This window comes from Pteropus medius, unplaced genomic scaffold (assembly GCF_902729225.1).
Source record: "Pteropus medius unplaced genomic scaffold, Ma_sr-lr_union100, whole genome shotgun sequence".
In the NCBI taxonomy this organism is placed as follows: Eukaryota; Metazoa; Chordata; class Mammalia; order Chiroptera; family Pteropodidae; genus Pteropus; species Pteropus medius.
In genome coordinates this window covers 8,389,437-8,412,243 of record NW_024342467.1, presented here as the reverse complement: position 1 = coordinate 8,412,243, position 22,807 = coordinate 8,389,437, and the positions used below count along the sequence as shown (strand labels likewise).

The following is a 22,807-nucleotide window of genomic DNA, read 5'->3' as shown; positions in this document are numbered from 1 at the left end:
TCATATTTTGATATCAATCTGTTTGAATGGTTTTTGTCTATCTCTAAATTGGTTTTAAACTCAGAAGGAAAAGAAAAGTAACATTTATTATACTCTTTCAAACCCCAAAGCTATTATATAATTTAAGAAAATATATGTCTAATTTGTAACATATGGCCACTCTCCTTGGCTTTTCTTCATAGTCCTCTTTATCAATGTTCAAAGAATAACTTGTATTTATATTTAAGAAAAGCTATGAGGGGTCTGCAAATACTAGCCAACGTACTCTAGAATAAAAGGCATATAACAAATTGGAAGGTTAAATGAGGCAGCAACATTATGTGATTTTTTTAAATCTTAGTCTAGTTCTTTGGTGATGATCGTTAGAGGAGAATTCCCATCCCCTGTCCTTGTTTCTCTGTGGAGCTTCTATTAGAGTAAAATCCTTTACTCTGCCTAAAGGATGGAGTTGTGAGGGAGAACCTGAGACTGCCTGGCCTGGCCCTTCTGAAGCCTGTCTTTGGGACGCGCCTACCTCAGAGAACGCGCATACCGGTTGTCCCTCGATAAGGAGCATACAGGAGTGGTGGCCTGTGCCTTTCTAGAACTTCTCATGCTGTGGAAATAATTCTGCTTAAGACTGGGTACAGTGATACAAAGCCCATTATTTACACTAACCTGAGCTATATTTTCCAAAAGGTTTTGTTGGTAATTTAGGACGTATTTTGGTCTCCAGTTTTCTTGACTCTCTGTTCATCAGTTGGGGTGGAAGGGAATGGTTACTTATTAGATGCCCTCAGACCTCAACAATAACATACTTTCCATTTGGGCAGGGACTTTATTATATTTTTTTCATTCCTATAGCATCAACACCTCAAATAGTGCTTATTACATATTAGGCACTCAATAAATATTTGCTGAATGTATTCGAAGAATTGGAATTTTATCATTTTCATGCTTTACCTAAGACAGTAACAGTGATAAGATTCAGGAAATATGAGGAACTTAAGTTCTGCTTTAGATATTTATATAATCCCTGGAACTAAAAGGCTTTTAAGGTTCTTTTCATCTCTAAAATTCTGTAAAAACTTTGAATTTGAATGATTCAATCTTAGAATAAAGAACACTCAAAGTCAAATCTTAAAACACAAAGAATGCCTATCAAAATGGCTAAAATAAACAATAGTGACCACACTGAATGTTAATGAGGTTTCAGAGAAACAAGATTACTTATGCACTGCTGGTAAGAATGTAGAATGGTGCAACCTGTCTGGAAGAAAATCTGGTCATTTTTAAAAACTAAACACACAACTAACATACAACCTAGCAATTAGACTCCTGGACATTTATCACAGAGAAATGAAAACTCCTGTTCACATAAAAACTTGTACAGGAATATTAACAGTTGTTTTATTCAAATAGGCAAAAAGTGGAACCAACCTAGAATTCTTTCAATGGGTGAATGATTAAACAAACCAGTATAATCATACCACGGAATACTACTCAGCAATAAAAAAGAGATACTGATACAATCAGTAACTGGGAGTTAGGAGGAAAAAAGGCCAATCCTAAAAGGTTCATAATATATTATTCCACTTATACCACATTCTTGAAATGACAACGTTATAGAAATAAAGAACGGAATGGTAGTTTCCATGGCGTAGGGACAATGTAGAGGAGGAAGACAGATGTAGATGTGAAGGAACCATAAGAAAGGTTCTTGTGGTACTGAAACTGTTCTATATCTTGACTGCAGTGGTGGACACAAACCTACATATGTGATAAAATCACACACACATGTAAGTACATCTAAAGGTGAGTGAACTAAGTAAGACTTATGATCTTAATATCCCGGTAGAATACTCTACTATAGTTTTTATAAGATGTTATCATTGGAGGAAACTGGGCAAAGAATTCACAGGATCTCTGAATTATTTCTTACAACTTCATGTGAATCTCTATTTATCTCAAAATATAAATTTAATATAAAAAGTCTAATTCTTGAGGGGGGTAGTGTAGAGGTAGTTAAAAGCAACTACCAGATAAGAATCATTTACTTTTTCCTAAATTAAGTGGTTTATGCTAATTCCTTTATTTCCTTCTTTCTTTTTTCTCTCTTTAAATTTTCCGGGTTTTTTTTTTTCCCTAATTACAAAAAATCTTACAAATCTAAAAGTAAGTCAATAAAGCAGGGTGTAAAGACAGTGTTTATAATGTCTTCCTCCCTCTCTCATCCCATGGTCTCCAAAATAGCAGGGGTTAACATTCTTAGATATATTCTTCAACACCCTTCTCTATGTTCATACAGGCACAAATACACACGTGTACTTATATGTATATTTTTCTCTACATATTTGGCTACATCATATTTTATAGTACAAATGCACTATAATTGAATCAGTCAATAACAGAAATTCGTGCTCTGCCCATTTTCGTGTGGATATTTGGTACCAAAAATATGCTATAATGAATATCTTTTTCTGTTTATCCTTACATCTTGGTGTTTTTAGTTTTATAAAATGGATTTTCCCAAGTAGGTTGTGTTCAGTCAATATAAACATTTTATTTTGATGAATAGTGGCCATATTTTGAAAAGCTAGTTATTCAACACTAAACATTACTTAAGTGGATATATCTCCTCTGTTTGAATTCTTTATAATTATCTAAGGAAATATGGGATGACCAACTACAGTCTGGTAATAATAAGTGTAATTTTTTTCCACTTAAAAGAAAAAGGACTGGAATTTCATTATTTTAACTTGATATTTCATTTAAAAATACCCTTAATTCTTATTCTTTACAAGATTGCACTTGAAAAATTATTGGATTTCTTTAAATCTTGTATTTGGACCTGCAACTTTTCTTATGAGAACTTACGAATTTAATATTTTAATAAAATTTAATTTTAAATTATCAGTGTTCTAGAAAGGTAAGAAATTTATGTATGAGACACTGTTTCCACTATTATTATGTTTTCAAATATATTTGTTATTAACCTGAAATGTCAATTTAAAATATTTTTTACTGATAATATTCAGCAATGCAAAATTGTAAAGAAATTCACTGCTTTATAGATCTTTCTGGAAAATAATTAGTATGTATTGACAAATAGTTGTACAAATATTTATACTCTTTAACTGAGTACCTACATGTCTGAAAGTTTTAATAAGCAAATAATCACAATGTAAAAATTAATTTTTATAAAAAATATTTAATAAGGTGGGGAAATGTCCATAATACACTGCTAAATGAAATAGTTTGTAAAAATACTATATTTGTGCATGGTACTGTAGCTACTTTTGTGCATTTTTAATTAATCTCCATTAAAACTTGAACTAAATGTTCTGTAACTGAATATTAGCATACAGAATTGAGGCCAGAAGTCAGCTAAAATAAGATTGATTCCTAGAATGGGAAACTAGTCAGGATCTCTGGCTCTAGATTATTTCAATTGCTTAACATTATTTTCATAATCTTTATTCACTGATTTCAAAAATATAAAATGTTATTTCATATACCCATACTAACATATTACAAGAAATATGAATGTAAATTGACTTCTTGATTGTTAGAATCATAACTGAATTACACTTAATGAATTTGCCAAGTAGGCACAAATTTTCCAGATAATAGTCTATGTATAGTTACTGGTCTATTTACTGGCTTTTAACACCCTTTCAATGATTTTAAATGGACTATTATATTTCTAATCTGTGAATAAAAGTAAGTCTAACCATTATCACATTAATTTCATTTTCTAGGGTTATAATCCTATAAAAATATTTAGCAGTTATATCTGTAAAATGCTTTTTGAACTTTCTTCACATGCTACTGCATTGAAAGTTTGAAAAACATTTCACAGATACAAATTTTCAGAGCCTGCCTGCCTTTCTCCTACCACTAAATCTAAATGTCCTGGGAGAGATTTTATTAGGCTTACTTCAGTCAAAACTCCTCAAGTACTTTTCTGAGACAATCACACTCCTTAGATGATCTCAAAACTTCAAACATTTGCATGATCCCCGCTAACTCCAAGACTTAACTGCACAGTTGTTTACTCATGGATGTAAGTTACAACTGGCAAAATGTAATCTATCCCTTTATGGGGGAGCCTTATCAAACCTGCTGGCACAGGCATCCTGGAAGCAATCACGGGTACTAGGGGCAAATTAATGTTATAATTACATGAACAACAGAGGGGCAGATTCTTAACGAGAAGGAAGCCACAATAACTATGAGTACCAGAATGGCAATAATGTTCAACTTTCCATAAAATCTGTTCAAAAAATGTTCACAAAATTTGCACAAGGTTATGAAAATAATGTTAAGCAATTGAAATAATCTAGAGCCAGAGATCCTGACTAGTTTCCCATTCTAGGCATCAGTCTTCTTATTTTAGCTGGCTTCTGGGGGAAGGAAATCCCTGCTCCATCTTCCAATCCTCGTCGCAATGTGTACCCCCACTCTAGTATTCTAACATCACACTCTAAAGAAATGTGATAGAGCCTGAGGACAAAATTGTCTATGTACACTCCGAAATATTTGTCATGGTTCTATTTTGCACCTGTGTTATATGTAGCTAGTTTTTCTTCAAATTAGAAATTAGAAACAAAATAAAATTATGAACTATATCTCATGGAAAGACATCCTATCACCATATTCAATTGTGTTTACCACTCCACTATGACCATTTTTTCTTCATGTTATACCCTACTTCTCCCTCAGATTTTTTTTCTGTGAACTGAACTGAGGCAGAGAGCAGAGACAATGTGTATAGTGGTCCTTACGCGTTTACACCTCATTAGTTGAGAGACCTCTACCTAGAAGTGGTAAAAGCTGTCACTTTGATATCTGAAAGACAAGAAAAACTAAAAAGTTATATAGGAATGCATGAAGCTAGAGGCAGGGATTACATCAGTGTTGAATTCAGATTTCTCTTTCCTACTCCCAAACACAGACTGATGGCATAGGCCCAGGAATCACTGGCCTCAAGCCCAGAGCTGAGCTTAGTTAAGGGGTCCAACAGTGACCTTGAACATAGATCTAAAATCATGTGGGCTTGGGAATGGGAAAGCAAGAAATCTCGTCATCAAGGCCTTATTTTTTCACAAACTTATAGCAGCACAGTTTGAGCTTCTCTTCTCTTCCGTTAGCTGTAAACTACTAGGAAGATGTCATCACTAGATAATTTCTTATAAGGAATCTATCAGAGAAATGACATTATTTTATATGTCAGTTTTGGAAGGAAAGTAAAATTATGCCATTGTCCAACATCAGTTGTAAAAATTAAAATAATTCAACAAGATGGAAATGCTGGAAATATAAAACCCTTCTATGAAGTTTTACTTAAAATTACACATTAATCCAATTTACAGAGTTGGTAATCTGATAAAAATAAACAAACCTCATATTTAGATATAAACTAAATTCCTCCATCTGTCAGAAAACAACTACCACTTAAGCTGCTTTTACATTGAAATATGTCTATTTCAGGTCTTATAACCACTAATGTACTTGAATCATAAAATGAAAAAGCCTACAATTTCATGTAAGATAACCTTTCCTCAGAATACAAAATACTTTGCAATATGATCTTTATAGTTTAAAAATCAAACATTGGTTTACATCAAAAGCAGCATGAATAATGAAATTGCTGTATAGTAAGCTTGGAAATAGATCAGAAGTGGATGGAGAGGGCCCCTAACTAGACTGCTTCAATTTTATTTTTCAAGTTGAGCTGCACTAATCTTTAATTTATTTTATTTTAAAATTTAAGTATAGTTGGTATACAATCTTACATTGGTTATATTAGTTTCAGGTATAGAATATACTGATTGGCCATTTTTATACCTTACAATGTGATCACCTTACTAATTCTAGTAATCAGCCGTCCTCATGCAAATATCACAATATTATTGATTATATTCCCCTTCCCTTTTTCACCCTTGTAGTTCAGTGTACCAACATCATATAAGACCTCCTTCCACCACCCTCCCCACTGCTAATTTTTACTTTTATCTTTCTCACCTAGATGCAACAAAAATAACTAAAATTCATTAGGTGATTGTTTTATGCAAATCATTATGTTAAATACTAATGAACTAATTTCTTACAAAAACCCCATGAGGTAGGTGATACACTTTAAAGATAAGCAAACTGATACACCCAGCTTCCTAGCAGCTATTCCCAAGAGCCAAAAGGTAGAAGCAACCTGATTCCATTGTCAGATAAGTAAATAAACAAAATGTGGCATATACATAAAATAGAATATTATGCAGCTTAAAAAGGAAGGAAATTCTGACTCCTGCTACAATATGTATGAACTTTGAGAATTCTATGCTGAGATAAGCCAGTGACAAAAAGATAAACACTATATGATTCCACTTAAATGAGGTGCCATAGAATAGTCAAATCATAGAGACAGAAAGTAGAACAGTGGTTGCCAGGGGCTGGGGAGAGGGGGAGAGAGGGAGTTGTTTAAGAAGTATAAAGTTTTAGTTTCGCAAGGTGAAGAGTTTTAGAAATCAGCTGCCCTACAGTATGAAGGTACTTAACATTACTGAACTGTATACTGAAAAATGGTTAAGGTGGTAAATTTTATACGATATACATTCTATCACAATTTTAAAACATTTTTAAAAAGATAAGCAAATTGAGACACGGACAGGTTAAACAACTTACCAACTTCACTCGCAAGTTCTGTGTTTCTTTAACCTAAATTTAAAAAGCCAAGATGACAGGCATTAAGTGTTCATTTGGAATCAAAGAATTGCAATCAGGGAGCATCGATTCAGGCAAAAACTCCAATAACATCCTTATTACAGAGCAAAGGCAAGGGGTTTTTATGAGAAAAGGAAAGAAATGATTATAAGAAAAAAAAATGGAATTCTGTTGGTCCTAAGTTATTCAATTATTGAGTTCTTCAACCGCACATGATTGGTTACTGATTCTATCCTCAGATAAAGATTCCACAATCATCAGTCCTTATGGTTAGGATGTCTGCTTTTCTGCTGGCTTTACAAACAACTGTTTGAAAGACAATGCTGGTTTGGCCCAGTCCAAGGGTCTGGCCTTATAGTCCAAAGGTCCAAGGACAAAGAGTGTAAGGCAGTTCCCCTGGAATGGCTGCTCAGGCTCCACTGTAAAATGGCTCCACTTATGTCAACTTTCAGTTTCTATATATAACATATTGAAACGGTTTTCATATTTTAAAAAATTAATTATAAAAAATTTAAAGGAAATATGCTTGGACAAAGAATCACTCCTATAGGATACGTCCTCCATTCAGACATCTAAGTCATAATCTGGGAATTACTCCAATGTCAAGCAACAGTCCCTCGCCTTTGTGTCCAGTATCCAGTCAGTCACTAATTCTTACTGATTCAGCTCATAAACCATCCCTTATTTCCATGTCTTCCTTCTTTATCACCACTGCCACTGCTTTATTCAAGGCTGTCATCACAGGGACCTTTGCAATCGCATGCTGCCTTATCTCTCTATATCCAACAAGACTTTTCATTCTGGACTGATCATCAGTTCCAGACTGAAATCCTTCCAAAGCAAACTCCTTCAAGAAGTTTAAAGTCTTTCACATGACATAAACAGTCCTGACAAGCACTTGATTGCATCTCCCATCTCATCTCATGCCACTATCTCTGTTACATAAGCTTCAGACCTAACCAACACTCTAAAGGTTCCGAATACACCAGGTCACAAAAAACTCTTCTGCCTTTGAATATACTGTTCCCTCTATCTGCAGTTCTTCCCTTCCCTTCTCACTGAAAAATATTTCCATTCATCCTTTCATAAGTACCTAGTCTAGGAAGCCATTCTTGATATCCAGGGCTGCAAAGGACTCCCACAAATTGATTTAATAGTATTAATAAAATGTTTTTATAAGTTTATGTATTTGTCCCATGAGATAATTGGCCTCATAAGAGTAGTCAAAATATCTTTTTCTTTCAATATTACTACTATCATCTAGCACAGTATCGGCCTTACAGAAATGTTCAATGAATGTCTGAATGCATGAGTGAATAAATGATAAATGAATTAATAAATTAATGTATATTCAGCATGAGTAATCCCAGCATTACAGCTACCGAGAAAACCATATCTTAAAACAGATCCCTAATCACATAGTTGGTCTCTGGATTGCAGAAGAAAATGGATGAATTTGAATAATTCTTCTATATTCTCCATCTCATCAAGGAGACTGAAGACTTACTAGACAGCACAGAATTATTATTTTGATGAAAAAAAAAACATTAAAGAAACAGATTCTAGGAATAATAAAGCCATTCTCAAGGGCTGTTCAACAGAAATAGTAATAATAATGTCATAAACTAGAAAAAGAGAGAAAATGCTATACTGTACTAATGCAGAAACACAACACATTTGAGACATTTTCCACAGAGGTCACACTTAGGTTCTTTGCAATAAAACTAATAACACCCCTTGTTTAAAAAAAATGAATAAAAGAATCTAGCCATTGATAATTCTGAGGACTATTATCAATCCCCCAAAGAAGCCACATACATTAGCAATTGACAGCTTCCTGCTGAAAAATACAAAGACAGCATGATAAAGAACTGTGGTGGCTAATCAGGAGGTGAGATGTTTCTGGACTAAGTATATGAGATGTGAATAAAAGTCTGTCTTTAGTTAATCACACCAACAATTAACTCTCAATTGCTGCTGATGCCTAACTCACATGCGAGGACACAAAAGCAAGGAAGATGCATTTCTAATGACTTTAAAGTCTTTTTTGGAAAAACTGGAGGACTTGAGAATATAAGTGGCATTTTCATCCAGTTGAAGGTCATGAATTTAGAAAAAAGTAATAATGAGGTTGAGAAGTAGCTTGGGTCATCAGATCATGGAGCAAAGAATTCCAACAGATTTGGAATTTATCCAATAAGCAATTAGGACCCATTGAAGTTCTTTGCAAAAGGAAGTAAATTTACATTCTAACTTATAAATTAGGCTCATGTAAATTGAATTTATGGAATCAATTAAGTGTGGCATAAATACCTCTAGGATCTACTAAAACTAAATCATTTTATAAGACTTGAAAGACAAAGTACTAAATCTTGGTGGCAATAACCCTACTAAGCTTTACTGGACCCTGAAATCATTGACCAAATATTCTTCAGTCCTCTATACATCATTTTTTCATTTTTTTAAAATTTGAAATGCCTAAGGTTATCTATGAATAATAAATGTACATCAAATCACTTGTCTTACAGGAGTATGAGAATGGTTCCCACGCTCCATCTATAAAGCTACATCTAAGCTGCCAATCCATTGTTCTCACTGAGTAATAAAATAGCAGCAATAATAATAATATTAGTATGACACATGCACACACACCTCTATCTTTCTTGAATTATATCCTCAAAATGGATAAATATAGTTTCTCAGATTATGAGGGTATATTTGGGGTAATGTCAACTAACATAGATTTATACCAGACATAAATTTTTCTTGGTGGGGGGCAGCCTTCAGGGAAGTATCAAGGTATAAAAAAATCTTTATGTGTCTGCCAACTGGAAAGTATATGCCATATTTAAAAGACACTCTGGACATAAATAAATATGAGTTCGTATTTAAAGCTGAAAGTCTCAACAGTAACCAATCTTAAATGCCAGCATGATATTTAATTGAATTGCTTCTTATTTGTACCACTTTATATAATCTGCTCCAAGATTGTGAGAGCAGGATTATTTTTAACAGTGTTTAATGATTCTCCAAAGCAACACTAGTGAGATTAGAATGTACATGTATTCAACACACTGTTTCCAAAAGGGTTGCTCATTATAGGACCCCTGAATTCTTGTATGATTCAGGCCATTGCTCACTGAAACCAAGGAACCAGAAGGCCTAGGGCTGTGGTGTTAAACTGTTTGACAGCAGAAGTATTCCTGGCCCAACTTTCATCACAATAACAGCTTAAATATATATAGCACTTGCTATATTCCAAATACTATTCTAATATAGTAGGTAGATAGATAAGATAAATAGATTAGATAGATGACAGATGATAGATAGATAGATAGATAGATAGATAGACAGACAGACAGATAGATAATAGAGACATATTCATTTCATTTCCATTTATAGCAAACACAATCTTCAGAACATCCTGTAAACTAGGTACTTATTATTCATATTATACAAAAGAGGAAACAGAAACACTGACACATTAATTTACACAGCTAATACTGCACAAGGAAGAATGACAAGTTTTTAAGATTGAAACCTAGGTGGCCTGGCTCCAGAGTCCATTCTTAACTGCCAAGTTTCAATGCTGCCTCTATAAAGTGTTGATTTAATTTCACCCTCCTCTGTGCTTGTGTAGCACCCTATACATGCCTTTGTAGGGGTATTTCTCAAATTATGGTAAAATAACATTTTATATATATATACATATATATATGTATAGTAATATCTTATTTATATATACTATGTATAATAATATAATATTATATAGCATAGTAACATAATAATAATTTATTATTATCACTACATAATTTATAGTAATAGAATCCAGAATCCTTCATGAGCCCATCTTAGGCAGGAAAAAAATATATTCTATAGCTCTTTGTACCCATATTCCTAACACAGTGATTCAATACATGGCAAATATTTAGTGAATATGTACTAATGAAAACTCACCTGAATACCATGGCTGCTCACTACTCTAAGGTATTTCTACCAGCTCCACTGGCATTTGTACTGTCTTTATGACAACTGACTTTCACCTTCAACTTCTGAGCCCTAATCACCAAACTCCTTTAAGATTACTACCCATGGAACAAATGTAATAACAATATAACATCTGCTACTACAAAAAATATATATAATAAGAATAAAGACAGGAGTTAATATTTATTGAGCATCAACCAAGATTTCAGTCTCTGTTATCCTGGGCTGTCATAGTATCTGAGCTTTATGCAATACAAAAAGGATTTTGTTCTGAGGCTGGTCTTCATGGGTCATACAACTGTCCAAAGAAATTCTAAAATAGAATACTTATTCAGAAAAAAAATAATCAAGAAACACCTGAGAGAAAACTGTAGTTTTCTTTGCTCTGTGAGGAAATCTATGATTTTTTTTTTTTTAAAAATCAGGCCACAGTTTTTCCTACTGCATCATAGTATATCAGCTCTAGCCAGAAAATTCATTAAATTGAATACAAAATTCTACTGCTTAGAATTTTAGTTAATGTTTCAATCCTTTGGAATGCAATTAGAGGCAGTAACATTGAGTCACAATTTATCTCAGTATACTGACTTCTGGCTCTTACATATTAAAAAAAAAAACTATTAAAGAATAAAAGCAGGAGCTTTCTTCTTCACAATTAATATTTACTAAGTCTCCAGGGCTGAAATTACCTCAGTCTTTTTTTTCAAGTCTACAATCACAGCTGCAGTTTTTTTTTTCCATTACTATAGCAACCACAGGAATGCAAGCATTGTGTTTCCTTCTCTGTCCAAAACATATAAAAGGGGCCAAAGTAGCAACAACCACTAGGAGACAGATAAATACCCTAAAAATGGTCATAATTAAGAATTTACATTTATGTGAATATTTTGAAAGCACATCTGACTTCAGAGTACTTAGATCATTCAACTATGACAAAATACATATTCATTCAAGTTTATTGAATCAAGATTCATTAGTTTCATTTACAGAGACTTTCTACAAAGAAATTCTAAATTTACCAGTTTTGTCTTTTTATCCAAACAAATGATAGGAAAAAATATCCCCCATTAAGGTTATAAAGAGCTTTCCAAATTACATAAGAACTGTGTCTTATTTAAACCCAAAGGGAGCGAGAAAAGGACCAAAATAGAAGTTAATGGTTTGATCCCCAATTTTGTTGTTTATACTTCAAAATCATAGTAATAGTAAAGACATTCCTGCATGCTTACAGCTGTATCTTTAATCTAAGTTTATTATAAAGTAATACAAGCACAGTATTTTAAAGCGAACTCAGTGGAACTTTCAAACATCTGACTCCCATTCTGTACATCTATGGTTAGGTGACTTTAGAAGTCCTCGGCCAAATTTTGATATAATAGAATGAATTTTAAGGTGAAAGACCTGTGGCATAAATAATAGCATTCTTCACTATAAACAGAGTGACTTCAGGCTTTGGACAAAGACATATCTGCAGGGTGGTTAGTATATATATTTGGGGAAAGGGAGGCAGGGAAAAAGATTTAAAATATCTTCCTCCCTCATCTATTCTGATCTCTTTTTTCAGAAGAAAGAACTGATACAGAGATAAAATGATGATATAGATAGATATCCCATTTCTGCCAAACAAAGGATTCTATCACCAAGTAATTTTTTGCTTTTAAAATGTCCAAGGAAGATGTTTTCTAAAGAAACACATATTAAATATTGGCACTAGCCTTGCCAGAATATGTAGGGGTCTTCCTTGGAAGATAGACTCCTATGCCAATATGTACAATTTCCTGTGCCAAAAGCACAATAGAAACACATAAGACAGGCCCCACTCTTCCTGGAACAGCATCACAGAGGGAAGATGGCTTCCTGTTGAGTGTTAAACACATTGTCATCACCAGAAGAAGGCACAATTTTAGGCACAGGGAGCAGCATGGAAGAAGTGTGCTGCAAGACCGAAGCAGAAAGCAAGTACAAGGTGCTTTAGCAAAGTGCCTTGGATGCCATCCCAAAGAGTATTAGACTTGATCCTGTGGGGAACAAGAGAACTAACTTTAAGCAAGTCAATGACAATTTTAAAAAGATAACTAGGGAGCTGGATTGTAGTGAGGAGAGACTATAAAACAAGAAAGCTATTACACTAAACTAAAGAAGTTAAATAGAGAAATTGTAGTGAAACAGACAAGATTTATTAGAAAGATACCTAGGAGACATCATGGGACTTAACCTTGGGTACTTCTAGGAGTCAGTAAAATAGACTAGCTGAAAATAACCATGATAACTCTTTTCTTTTTATGAATATATAATTGACATATAACTTCATATTTGTTTCACATCTACAACATAATTTGATATTTGTATATATTGCAAAATAATCACCAAAATAAGTCTAGTTGATATCCATCATTACATAGTTACAAATTATTTTTGCGATAAGAATTTTAAGATCTACTTTCTTAGCAACTTTCAAATATACAATACAATATTATTAACTATAGCCACCATGCTGAATATTACATCTGCATTACTCAATTATTTTATAACTGAAAATTTGTACCTTTTGACCATCTTCGCCCATGATAACTTCTAATTGGAGAAACATAAAGGGCAGAAAAAGTGAGTCACGTATAAACTTCAAGATCTGTCCACAAAATTATGTGTCAGCTTCTGTACTCTGACGTGTCCTCCACCCTCTATGCTCTATCTTCGCAACCCAGTTTATTGTCATGATAGTTTAAAATGGAGTTAGTCTCATGCCTTTTTTATATGACATTTTAACAGAAAGTAGAAAACATTTACCAAAGTAGTCCATGTAAAAATACCATGAAAAATAACTGATCTCTGTTATTAAATAAACCAAGACTTTTAAATATTTTATAATTATTTTTCCTTAATCCTTTGACCTCCATCCCTTCTCAGAGAGAAGAAAAAAACTGCTTTTAAGATGTAGCAATCCAACAAACATAGTTTTAAATATTAAGGAAAGAATAGCTTCTCACAGTCATATATTATAGGAGAAAAAAATCTACCTTAGTTTTTTTAAATAAATTAATTTTAATATCCAGCTCCTTAAGAAATAACTGTAGCTTTGAAACATGTTATATAACTATGTACTCTTACTATAGAAGTAGCCACCTTGCTAGCAGGACAAGATAAAACAAAACTGTAATCATATTACCTCACTGTCATTAAAGCATGTGAAAGAAAATGGCATACTAAAATGTATAAGTATATATTGCATTCTATCTCATCTTTTACACTCAATATTCTATCTTTACAACTTATTCATGTTGTGCTTCATTTAGTTCCTTTGCTTCTAACTGCTGCACTGTGATAGGCTGCATCCATCCCATTTCTTATGAAGTTTGCTTGCATTAGACATCTAAGCTTTCATCTTCCTGCTACTCCAAATAATACTGTATGAAATGACTTATCTGTGCTAAGTGCTATAAGATTGTTTTCTAGAATGACTGCTTTGGTCTATACTTTCACTAGCCATGCAAAAAATTACATCTTCCCACACTTTTGTTAACATTTGGTGATAACCGTTCTCTTTAATATTTTCATTTTAATTGGAGTAAATGATTATTGATATGTTAATCTGCATTTCTTGCATTACTATGAACATCTCTTCATACACTCGAAAGCCATTCACAGTTCCCCTTATGTGAACTGCTTAGTAATGCTATTACCCATTTTGCTATTGTACTTCTGTTTAAATTACTCATTATATAAATCAAAGTCACACATGCATATAAATCCCAATGTTTTACACAGATAATTTCGTATTTTAAGTTTGACTCTGTATACACAGCACCTGTCTACAAATAAGCTTACCAAAAAAAAGTACATTTTTCCTTCCTAATTTAATCTAACAATTCTAAGACATTATTTATCAGAAACTTTATTTTAAAAGGTTTCATTGCCTGACAATTTCCACTAAGTGAAAAATTCCTTTGTAATGAGAATCTACATGCAAAATGACTGGAAATTTCCAAATTTTCCAATAGTAGTAAATTCTAGTAGAAAAATATGGTAGATTATACTGTTGGAAGGAAATTATAGTTACAAAGTTTGTATAATAATTCATTCCAGAAATATTTATTGAGTGCTTATGGAGTACCAAGCACCATATTAGGTGCAAGGAATAGAGACATCATTACATTTCAGGCTCCACACAAAGAGCTCATCACCAAGAAAAAAACACATGCAAACAATTATTACAGATTACTTGCTTACTGTATTATAATATGTTTACATGCACTATGCTGTGTGAGATCAAATGACAAGAAACCTTTGCCAGGTGAAAGGCAAATGCTTTGAAGAAAAGTCTAATGTTAAACTGAGTTGTAAGGGATAACCATTTGTCAAGCGCCCCAGTGGGGGAAGGAAACTGCCTTCTGGAAAGAAAAGGAAAGCTTATGCAAAGGCACTGAGATGGAAAGAAGCATGGTCTATTTGGAGAATTCCCCAGGGTTATTTATTATTACAATCCTGGACAGGTGTCCAAGTCTTGCTGGAGTGAGATTAAGGGCTGGGGAGGTACATAGGAGGCATGTGATGAAAAATTCCTATGCCTTCTTCGGAGGCCTCCAGATGCTGGATATAAAGCTACCAAAGGCTTACAAGCACAAATATCAGGCACAGGTCTGGGAGTCAGGGATGTGGTGGTGAACAAGACAGACAGGTTTCTGTTGAAGGGTGCGAAGTGAAGAATTGATAGTCCTATCTTATGATTTTCATGGTACAATATGGAGTAAAGAGTGGGAATGGAAGCATAGAGGCTAGTTACAATGTTATTGCAATAATCCAGACCTGAACTAAAGCAAAAAAATTATTTATGGCATGTTTATGGGAAGTTGTGATAATTAGCGTAATCATCTTTTGAAGAGTACTTCACAGTATAAAAACACTCGAGTGTACAGTCTAAATATCTCTTAACAGTAATCTCTGTGAATAATATTATCCTTGTCTCAATGTTATAGGTAGATACTGATCATCGTGCCCAAGGAAAACAGCCAGAGAATGGAAGAACAGAAAATGCTATCTCAATTCACTTGATATGACATTCATTTATTTATTCACCAAACATTAAATGAATCACTTGTATGTGCCATACAGCATTCTATGAGCTGGGAATAAAAATTCCAACAAAATAAAACCTCCTTCCTACAAGAGTTTGCGGTCTAGAGAGAGAACAATAACTGAAGAGCCAGTTACAACGTGGTGCAGTTGGCATGCTGATAAAGGCTTAGCCAGAACTGCCTGTCCTCTCGGAAGTGTACAAAGTGCAATGAAGATATAAGGTCAAACCAGGAGAGGAAACTCGTTGCATGAAGGGTAGCAGGACTGCAGTTTATGTGTTCCCTTAAAAGTCTCTCAATGTTGTAATGATGACACTTTTACAGTTTAAAAGGGTAAAGGAAACAAAGAAAGGAGAATAAGCATCAAACAGAACAAACGAGACTTTGTGACGGCCATTTCATTCTTTCTATTAACAGAGCTCATAGAAACATGAGATGTGGTGATTCACAGGCAAATGTTTGAAATGAATGAGACGGCTATGTAGAATTTCCCCCAAATTAAAGAGCTAAGTGTTTAATAATCAATGCCGGCAAATAGACAGAAGAGATGAAGCATAGTGACATCTCAGGAACTAAGGAAACTGGATCAGATAACATTGTTTGCACTAAATGATAAACATGTCAAATTGGTCTTAATTACCAATGATGCCTACAGTTTTGCCAGCTGCTTTATAATTCAAATCACTCCTTCACTTCTTTGCCAAAATATGTTTGAGAATTAGTTTTGTGATGAATGAGAACATCATGTAAAAAGTACCAATTCTATATTCAGTTGGGAAAAAAACAAATGCATTCTTCATATTGCATGAGGACATACCATACAATCCCCCAAAATGCTCAAGTACATTAAGAAGGGTGTTTGTCTATTAAAGATAAATAGAAGGTTTGGTATTTGGGAAATTGGCAGTAGGGGTGGGCGGGAGGATTGCCTAGAAGATTAAACCATTATTTTATCATTAATTCCACCATGTACGTTTTGTCTTAGTACGGTACATATCAATCATAATGTTTGTCAGATACAAGTCTGAGAGTTTGTGTCCTTTTGTCTTTGAAGAGATTGTGGTGGATTTTGGAGAGAGCTCTGGATTTGAAGCTGCAAGGCCTCTATTTTGATCTACCTCTTGCCAGCCCTGTGTCCTTGGGCGAGCCACTCAATAGCTTTGGAATCCAAATTCCTTGTGCAATTTCACGTAAAGTTGTTGTGATGTTTAAGTGAGATAACATGTGCCAGCATTTGCAAAACAATAAAATGGCCACATAAATATCAGTTATTTATTACTCTATGTATAATTTTAAAGAACATTATTAAACTCTAATCAATACCAAAACAGTTAAGTTTAAAAAAAAAAAAATTCTTTACTAGAAACAGGCTTTATCTGCTTTCATTACCTTGTCACCTCATAATATTCATTTCGAAGCACTTTTTTTTTTAAGACAGATGGTCATAATTGATGGGCACCAACAGAACACAATCCAGAACTTTGTAAAACAAGAAAAAGATTAACGTTTTTCGAATACTATGGGGCAAATGTAGTAATTAAAAAATGTATTTTCTGAGAATCTTGATTCTCAAAATCCATACATAATTATCCATTCCTCTGTCCCTTCTTGGATTGGGTTAGTAATTTTATCCTCTTCTTAAAGGAGAAGAAACAAAGGTTAAGTGACTGATGCAAAGCTCAAGCTAGTAGCAATCTCCAGGCTCCGGGTCCAGGCCTGTATTAACTATGTCACCAATAAACCTTTCAAGTTGCCACTGACTCACATAAAACCTTCACATCAGCCCATTTATGCCATTGTCCCTTTATCTGCTGTACCTACTTGAAATATTACCTTCTTTTATAACAGAGATAGTGACCTAAAGCAGGCACATATTCTTTCCTCTACCATTTCTGCTCCTTGAGAGACTCAAGCCATTTCTAAAAGCCTTAATGGGAAAACTTTCTGTGAAGAAAAATGACAAATAAAGTACTTCTAAGCATTAGAGGTGGAATTTTAGGTGGAAGTTTTTTCTCAATATATGGAGTCTTATAAATGGTCGAGTTGAAGTTTGGGGAAGAGTAACATGAATTGCTTCCTTGAGTTCTTCCATCACAAGCCAATGCAGGGAAAATATATTTCCTCTGTTTGCTATATCTGTAGTTCCATTATAGTCTCAAAAGAGTACAAATAGCAACAGCATTAATAGCTCTTACTATGTGTATACACTGTCCTGTATGTTTTATATTTAACCTCATTGTCCCTACATATCATCAACACTATCTCCAGGGCATGGAAAATGTAGCCAATACTTATTTCACTATTTCCCTTCAGGTAACAATAGTCTCTAGTAAACTGTGAAGCAGTTTGTAATGACCAACTTCCTGATAGAGAAACTGACTGACAAGTCCCACCCTCCTAGCAAAACCACCATCTTAAAAGGCAAGTGACACAATTTTAATCCCCTCTTTTATCAGCCTGGGGAGATCTGGTAGCAAGAGCCATGAGACATTCTGCGAAACAAAATTCTGTGAGGAATATAATAAGGAAATTTCTGATAATATATAAATTTTTCTGTGCCTAAATTGGGAGAGGTCAACAAAATCCGACTTATCCCAAGTGCAGAAGGCCTTTTGTAGCACAGATTTTTTCTAAGTGTTAGCAGAATCATTGTCACTGAAACAAAACAAACAAACAAAAAATCTGTTTCTCAAAAACTGCACTTATTTGTGCCATAAAAATAGGAAGAGAAATAACTTGAGCTGGTAGAAATATAGGCACGATAGCTCAATGCTTCACAGATGGCATCTGAGCAGTTGCAGACATAAACAAAGCACTTTGCAATGGGGATATGGGCTCGGGTTAAAGGAAGTGAGCAGTAGGATATAGGTCTGAGGGATGTTTGGGACAGTATAGATCATGGAAGTAAAGACTCAAAATTAGGGTGATGACTAGAGAGGGGCTTGTAAGACCATGTGCTTCACCAATATTCCAGTGAGTGAACAGGTAAATAGCAGATTGCTGTTTTGTTTTGTTTTGTCTTAACTTAAAGGCTATATTTGGTTGTTTAGAAAACTATCTTTTATGAATCAAATTCATCTTTAACCAGGTTTTTGTTGATTTTATAAATCCACTATCATGTGTTGCCTTCATGTCTTCTTGTCCCCAGTCTGTTGTGACCAACCAAAATTGTGGCCACTATTTTGAGAGGTCCATATGGGACAGAGTAAGCAGCAGCCCTATTGAAAAAAATGCTTTCCTTGAATCAGCATACCCTTCTTGTTTATATTCTGAGCACGGAGCATGGAGAGCAGGAGGGATTACTGGTACTAATCCCATAACCCTTCACTGAGTAAGAAGCAGAAATTACTGCACAGAAGTAAATGCACACTAACCTGACCTAATTCTGAAGCAGTTCTAATTTACTTATAAACTAAATTTGGCATAACACCCGACCTCGATAAAATTATAATTCAATACTCTTTCATTCCACAACACTGTGTCAGCTCTAGAAATAAAAGGATAAAGGCACAGTCTGTTTTTTGGACTGGCCAAATACCGCTGATAAGAGAGTGAAATAATTCTAAAATAGTAATCATAAAGCTTTTCATAATTATTAAGGGCTGTATCAGGCATAAAGCTCCAGTGACTTAATTCCATTAAATATCTACTTCATAATGCTAAATGCAGGTGAAGCACATTATTGTTGCTGGATAAAATAAGATGAAATGTTAAGCTCTTTAGAGAATAAAGTACAGTGGAGCCAGATTTTCATACTTATAACTCAATATGACTATTTCTATAGAATAAGAACCTGGCTTAAGTTGTATAATCATTTAAAAGGCCCCAAAGTCTCCTTCCTGGTTCTCTTCTCACCTCTCAAATGTCGAAAACACATTTCCTGACACAGCTGAGATGCGTGCCAGCTCCCTGTCAATGAAAAGTAAGAATGAGAACTTTGACACGATGGCCATCGACAACTCTCTGTGGACCGCCACTGTTTGGAAACCGTTTCCCTTTCTAATGATGAAACATCTTCTTGGTCCAGTGCCTCTACTCTCAGTTCTACATCATCTATGAGCAAAAGTCACTTTGTGGGACTTTTTGAGATTCCAAATAAGCCATGCAGTTTGTCTCCACTCTTGGACAAACTTGGTTTGGGAACAAAAATCATTTCTTAAGATAATCAGGCACCAAAATAATCAAACTCTTTCATTGTCTAACATGCCTGTAATTCTGCACTGGCTGGAACCTCGGAAGAAGATACGAGACTTAGTGGAAGTTTAGGAATAAAATGATAAATAATGAAAAATTGAATTAGGACAAAAACTAGCATATGAGTATTCAATAAATACTTGGTTTTAACCTTTAGAGTAATGACTGGGGATCTGTGTATCTATAAGTCAGAGTAAAAAAAGAAGCAGAGGAAGGGAGAAATATACAATGTTAATATATACAACATTAATTTTAAAATATTTTAGGCAGAGTAGTAGCTATTCCTAGGAAATATGCCTTGGAAAAAATATGTATCAGTGGAGAATTCCAGAAAGAGAACTCCATGGAGAGATATCCTGTCTTCTTGTTCTCTGCTTAAGTCTAAATAAATGGGAACACTGCCTGCCACACTGAAGACACTAAAAATATATTTATTGAACAAATGAATAAATGAATTCAACCACTCATACTATAACTCCCTGTGGAATTCACAACACATTTGAGCTAATCAAGGGCCCTGAGAAGTCTTGCTATATAAGAAACCTGCTTTCTTGTTTAACCTAGGAGTCTTACAACTTACTTGACACAAAATACTTTTCCTTTTGTAGGGGAAATTACTAATATGTTTAGGAACTGACATGCTAAGGAATGTACTTACTGAACAGAAATTTAGGGAACATCTATTAAGTGCAGAATACTGACTCAGAACATACAGACAACTGAATCCTCAAAGAGCTCAGAGTCACATGGTGAAAAGACTGATAGGTATATAGCTCACTATGATAAAAGACCGGGATTAAAACTGTTATATTTACAATCACATGTAAAATATATTAAAATATACCTATACATTTTATATATCATACTACTATAAATGCTATATTAGTATATTAATAACTATTATACTTTGCTATTGTGATCTATCATAAAATATTAATTAATACTGTGATTATATAATAATATATTCTATATTATATTAAATGTTATTGAGGGCTAGAGGCTTTTGTAGCAAAATCAAACTTACAGAGCTACAGTCAAACTAACAGGAGCAAACAATTTTTAAAAATGTGCTCTTACTTTAGTATTAGATGTTAATAGATTAACTATATGAAAATAAAATTCTCACTGCTCTTCTAAATCTTTTCTTTTCCATTATATACAAAATCACCTTGAAATCAGATCATTCCAATGAATCTTTAATCATACAGGGGTCATAGCATTTTATTTCTGCACCCTGCAGGAGTAGACACGTGTATGGTTAATACTGACAAATGCCAATTATGAAGTCCATAAAGTTTACAAAACGTACCCTCTGTATTACCTCAATTGGTCCTCAAAAAGTCTCTCACGAGATAGAAGAAAACTAATATTTCTTCATCTGGTGAGCAGCTATATTCTAGATGGACGAACCTTTACATCCATGATATCATATTGCTCCTCAACATGCTATCTTCATTACCAAGACAAGTGTTGGGGTTTCAAGAAAAATGATGACCATTTCCAAATCTCCTCCTCACCCTTCCAAAATGATAAAATCTACAAGGGTAAGAATTATTCCACACTAGACTCAAGGTTTCAGCATTAAATAGACCACAGGCCAAGTTTAAATTATAAGTAGAAGAAAGAAAAAACACATTGCAACACAGCTTCCACAAACCTGTCTACCCCTGCAACTAGCCTGTGGTTACAGAGAGCAATAGAGGGGAAACTGTAAATGCTCCCTGAAGGAGCAAGGGATATACTTAGAGGAAACACAGGCAAACATCCCCAGAAAAAAAGAAGTGAAACAGTAAATGCAAAAATGATGTGAACAGGTCTGGACTTGGTATTTCATGGCTTTAGGGGAGGAGGATGGAAATGCGGGGGACTGGAAGTGGTGAAAACTGTTATGCAGTAACGTTTTTGAAATTCTTTAGGTGGGGGATGAGGATGTGGGAGGATGGAGAGTTCTGGCTTGTTTAACTGAATTATAATATTTGTGTCATGAAGCCATCCAAAGGAGGATGCGTTTTCAACGCTGGCCGAAATCAGAATTAGGACATTCTGACCCGATTCTTTCTAATCACCGCAGAGGTAGATAAACAGAGAACACTGACCCTCTGGGTAAAAAGTTGACCACGGTTCTGAACTACGAAGGGAGGTTAATGCTGGAGTTATAAATGACTCAGGGGGTTCTGCAGAATTTCTTGAGGGCGGGGGGAAACAAACAAACAAAAACCTTCCATAGTAATGGTATTAATCAATATTTAGAGATTGTAGAGCAGTTGTAGTAGAAGAGAAAGAATTTTCTACAAATGGAAACAGTCACTGAAACAAAGAAAAAAAATGAGGCACACAGAACACGAGATGAGCAAAGCTGAGAACAAACAGAAAGATTATGAAAACCTGTGTAAGACCAGAAGTGAACAATTCTCTTATCCATACTGTCTTACCCAGATTCATTTCCACCAGCTCCTGAATAAAATGACTTGAGGTCTGCAGTATTTCCTCTGTAAATAGTTATATAATAATATTTAGGCTAATGGACTAGAAATCTATATTATATATATTATAATTTGGTCATTCTCGAACATTATGCATATCACCTTCATAAAGCTCTGGATTAAAGAATTCTTCCAAGTATTTATGTTTAGATGCCTAGGGCTGTGTGAATTCTGCCTAATTACTATAATCATATTTTGGGGCCTTAGGTCAGCAAAACCAGCTAAGGCACTCCCGTTAGAAAATATACTTTAGCTATATTTATTTGTTTCCATGTGCTACATATGATACCTTGACTTGTGAAGAATTTTAACGGAAATGGAGGAGTTAGTTTTGCAGAAACCAAGTAATGATGTGAATCAATTCATTTTCAT

General features: G+C 34.2%; 1 pseudogene; it reads right to left on the bottom strand.

Moving 5' to 3' along the window:
* The window catches only part of LOC120602068 (60S ribosomal protein L37-like), a 43,322-nt pseudogene extending 23,611 nt beyond the window's left edge, over positions 1–19,711 (bottom strand).
* Between the last annotated feature and the right edge of the window lie 3,096 nt (positions 19,712–22,807).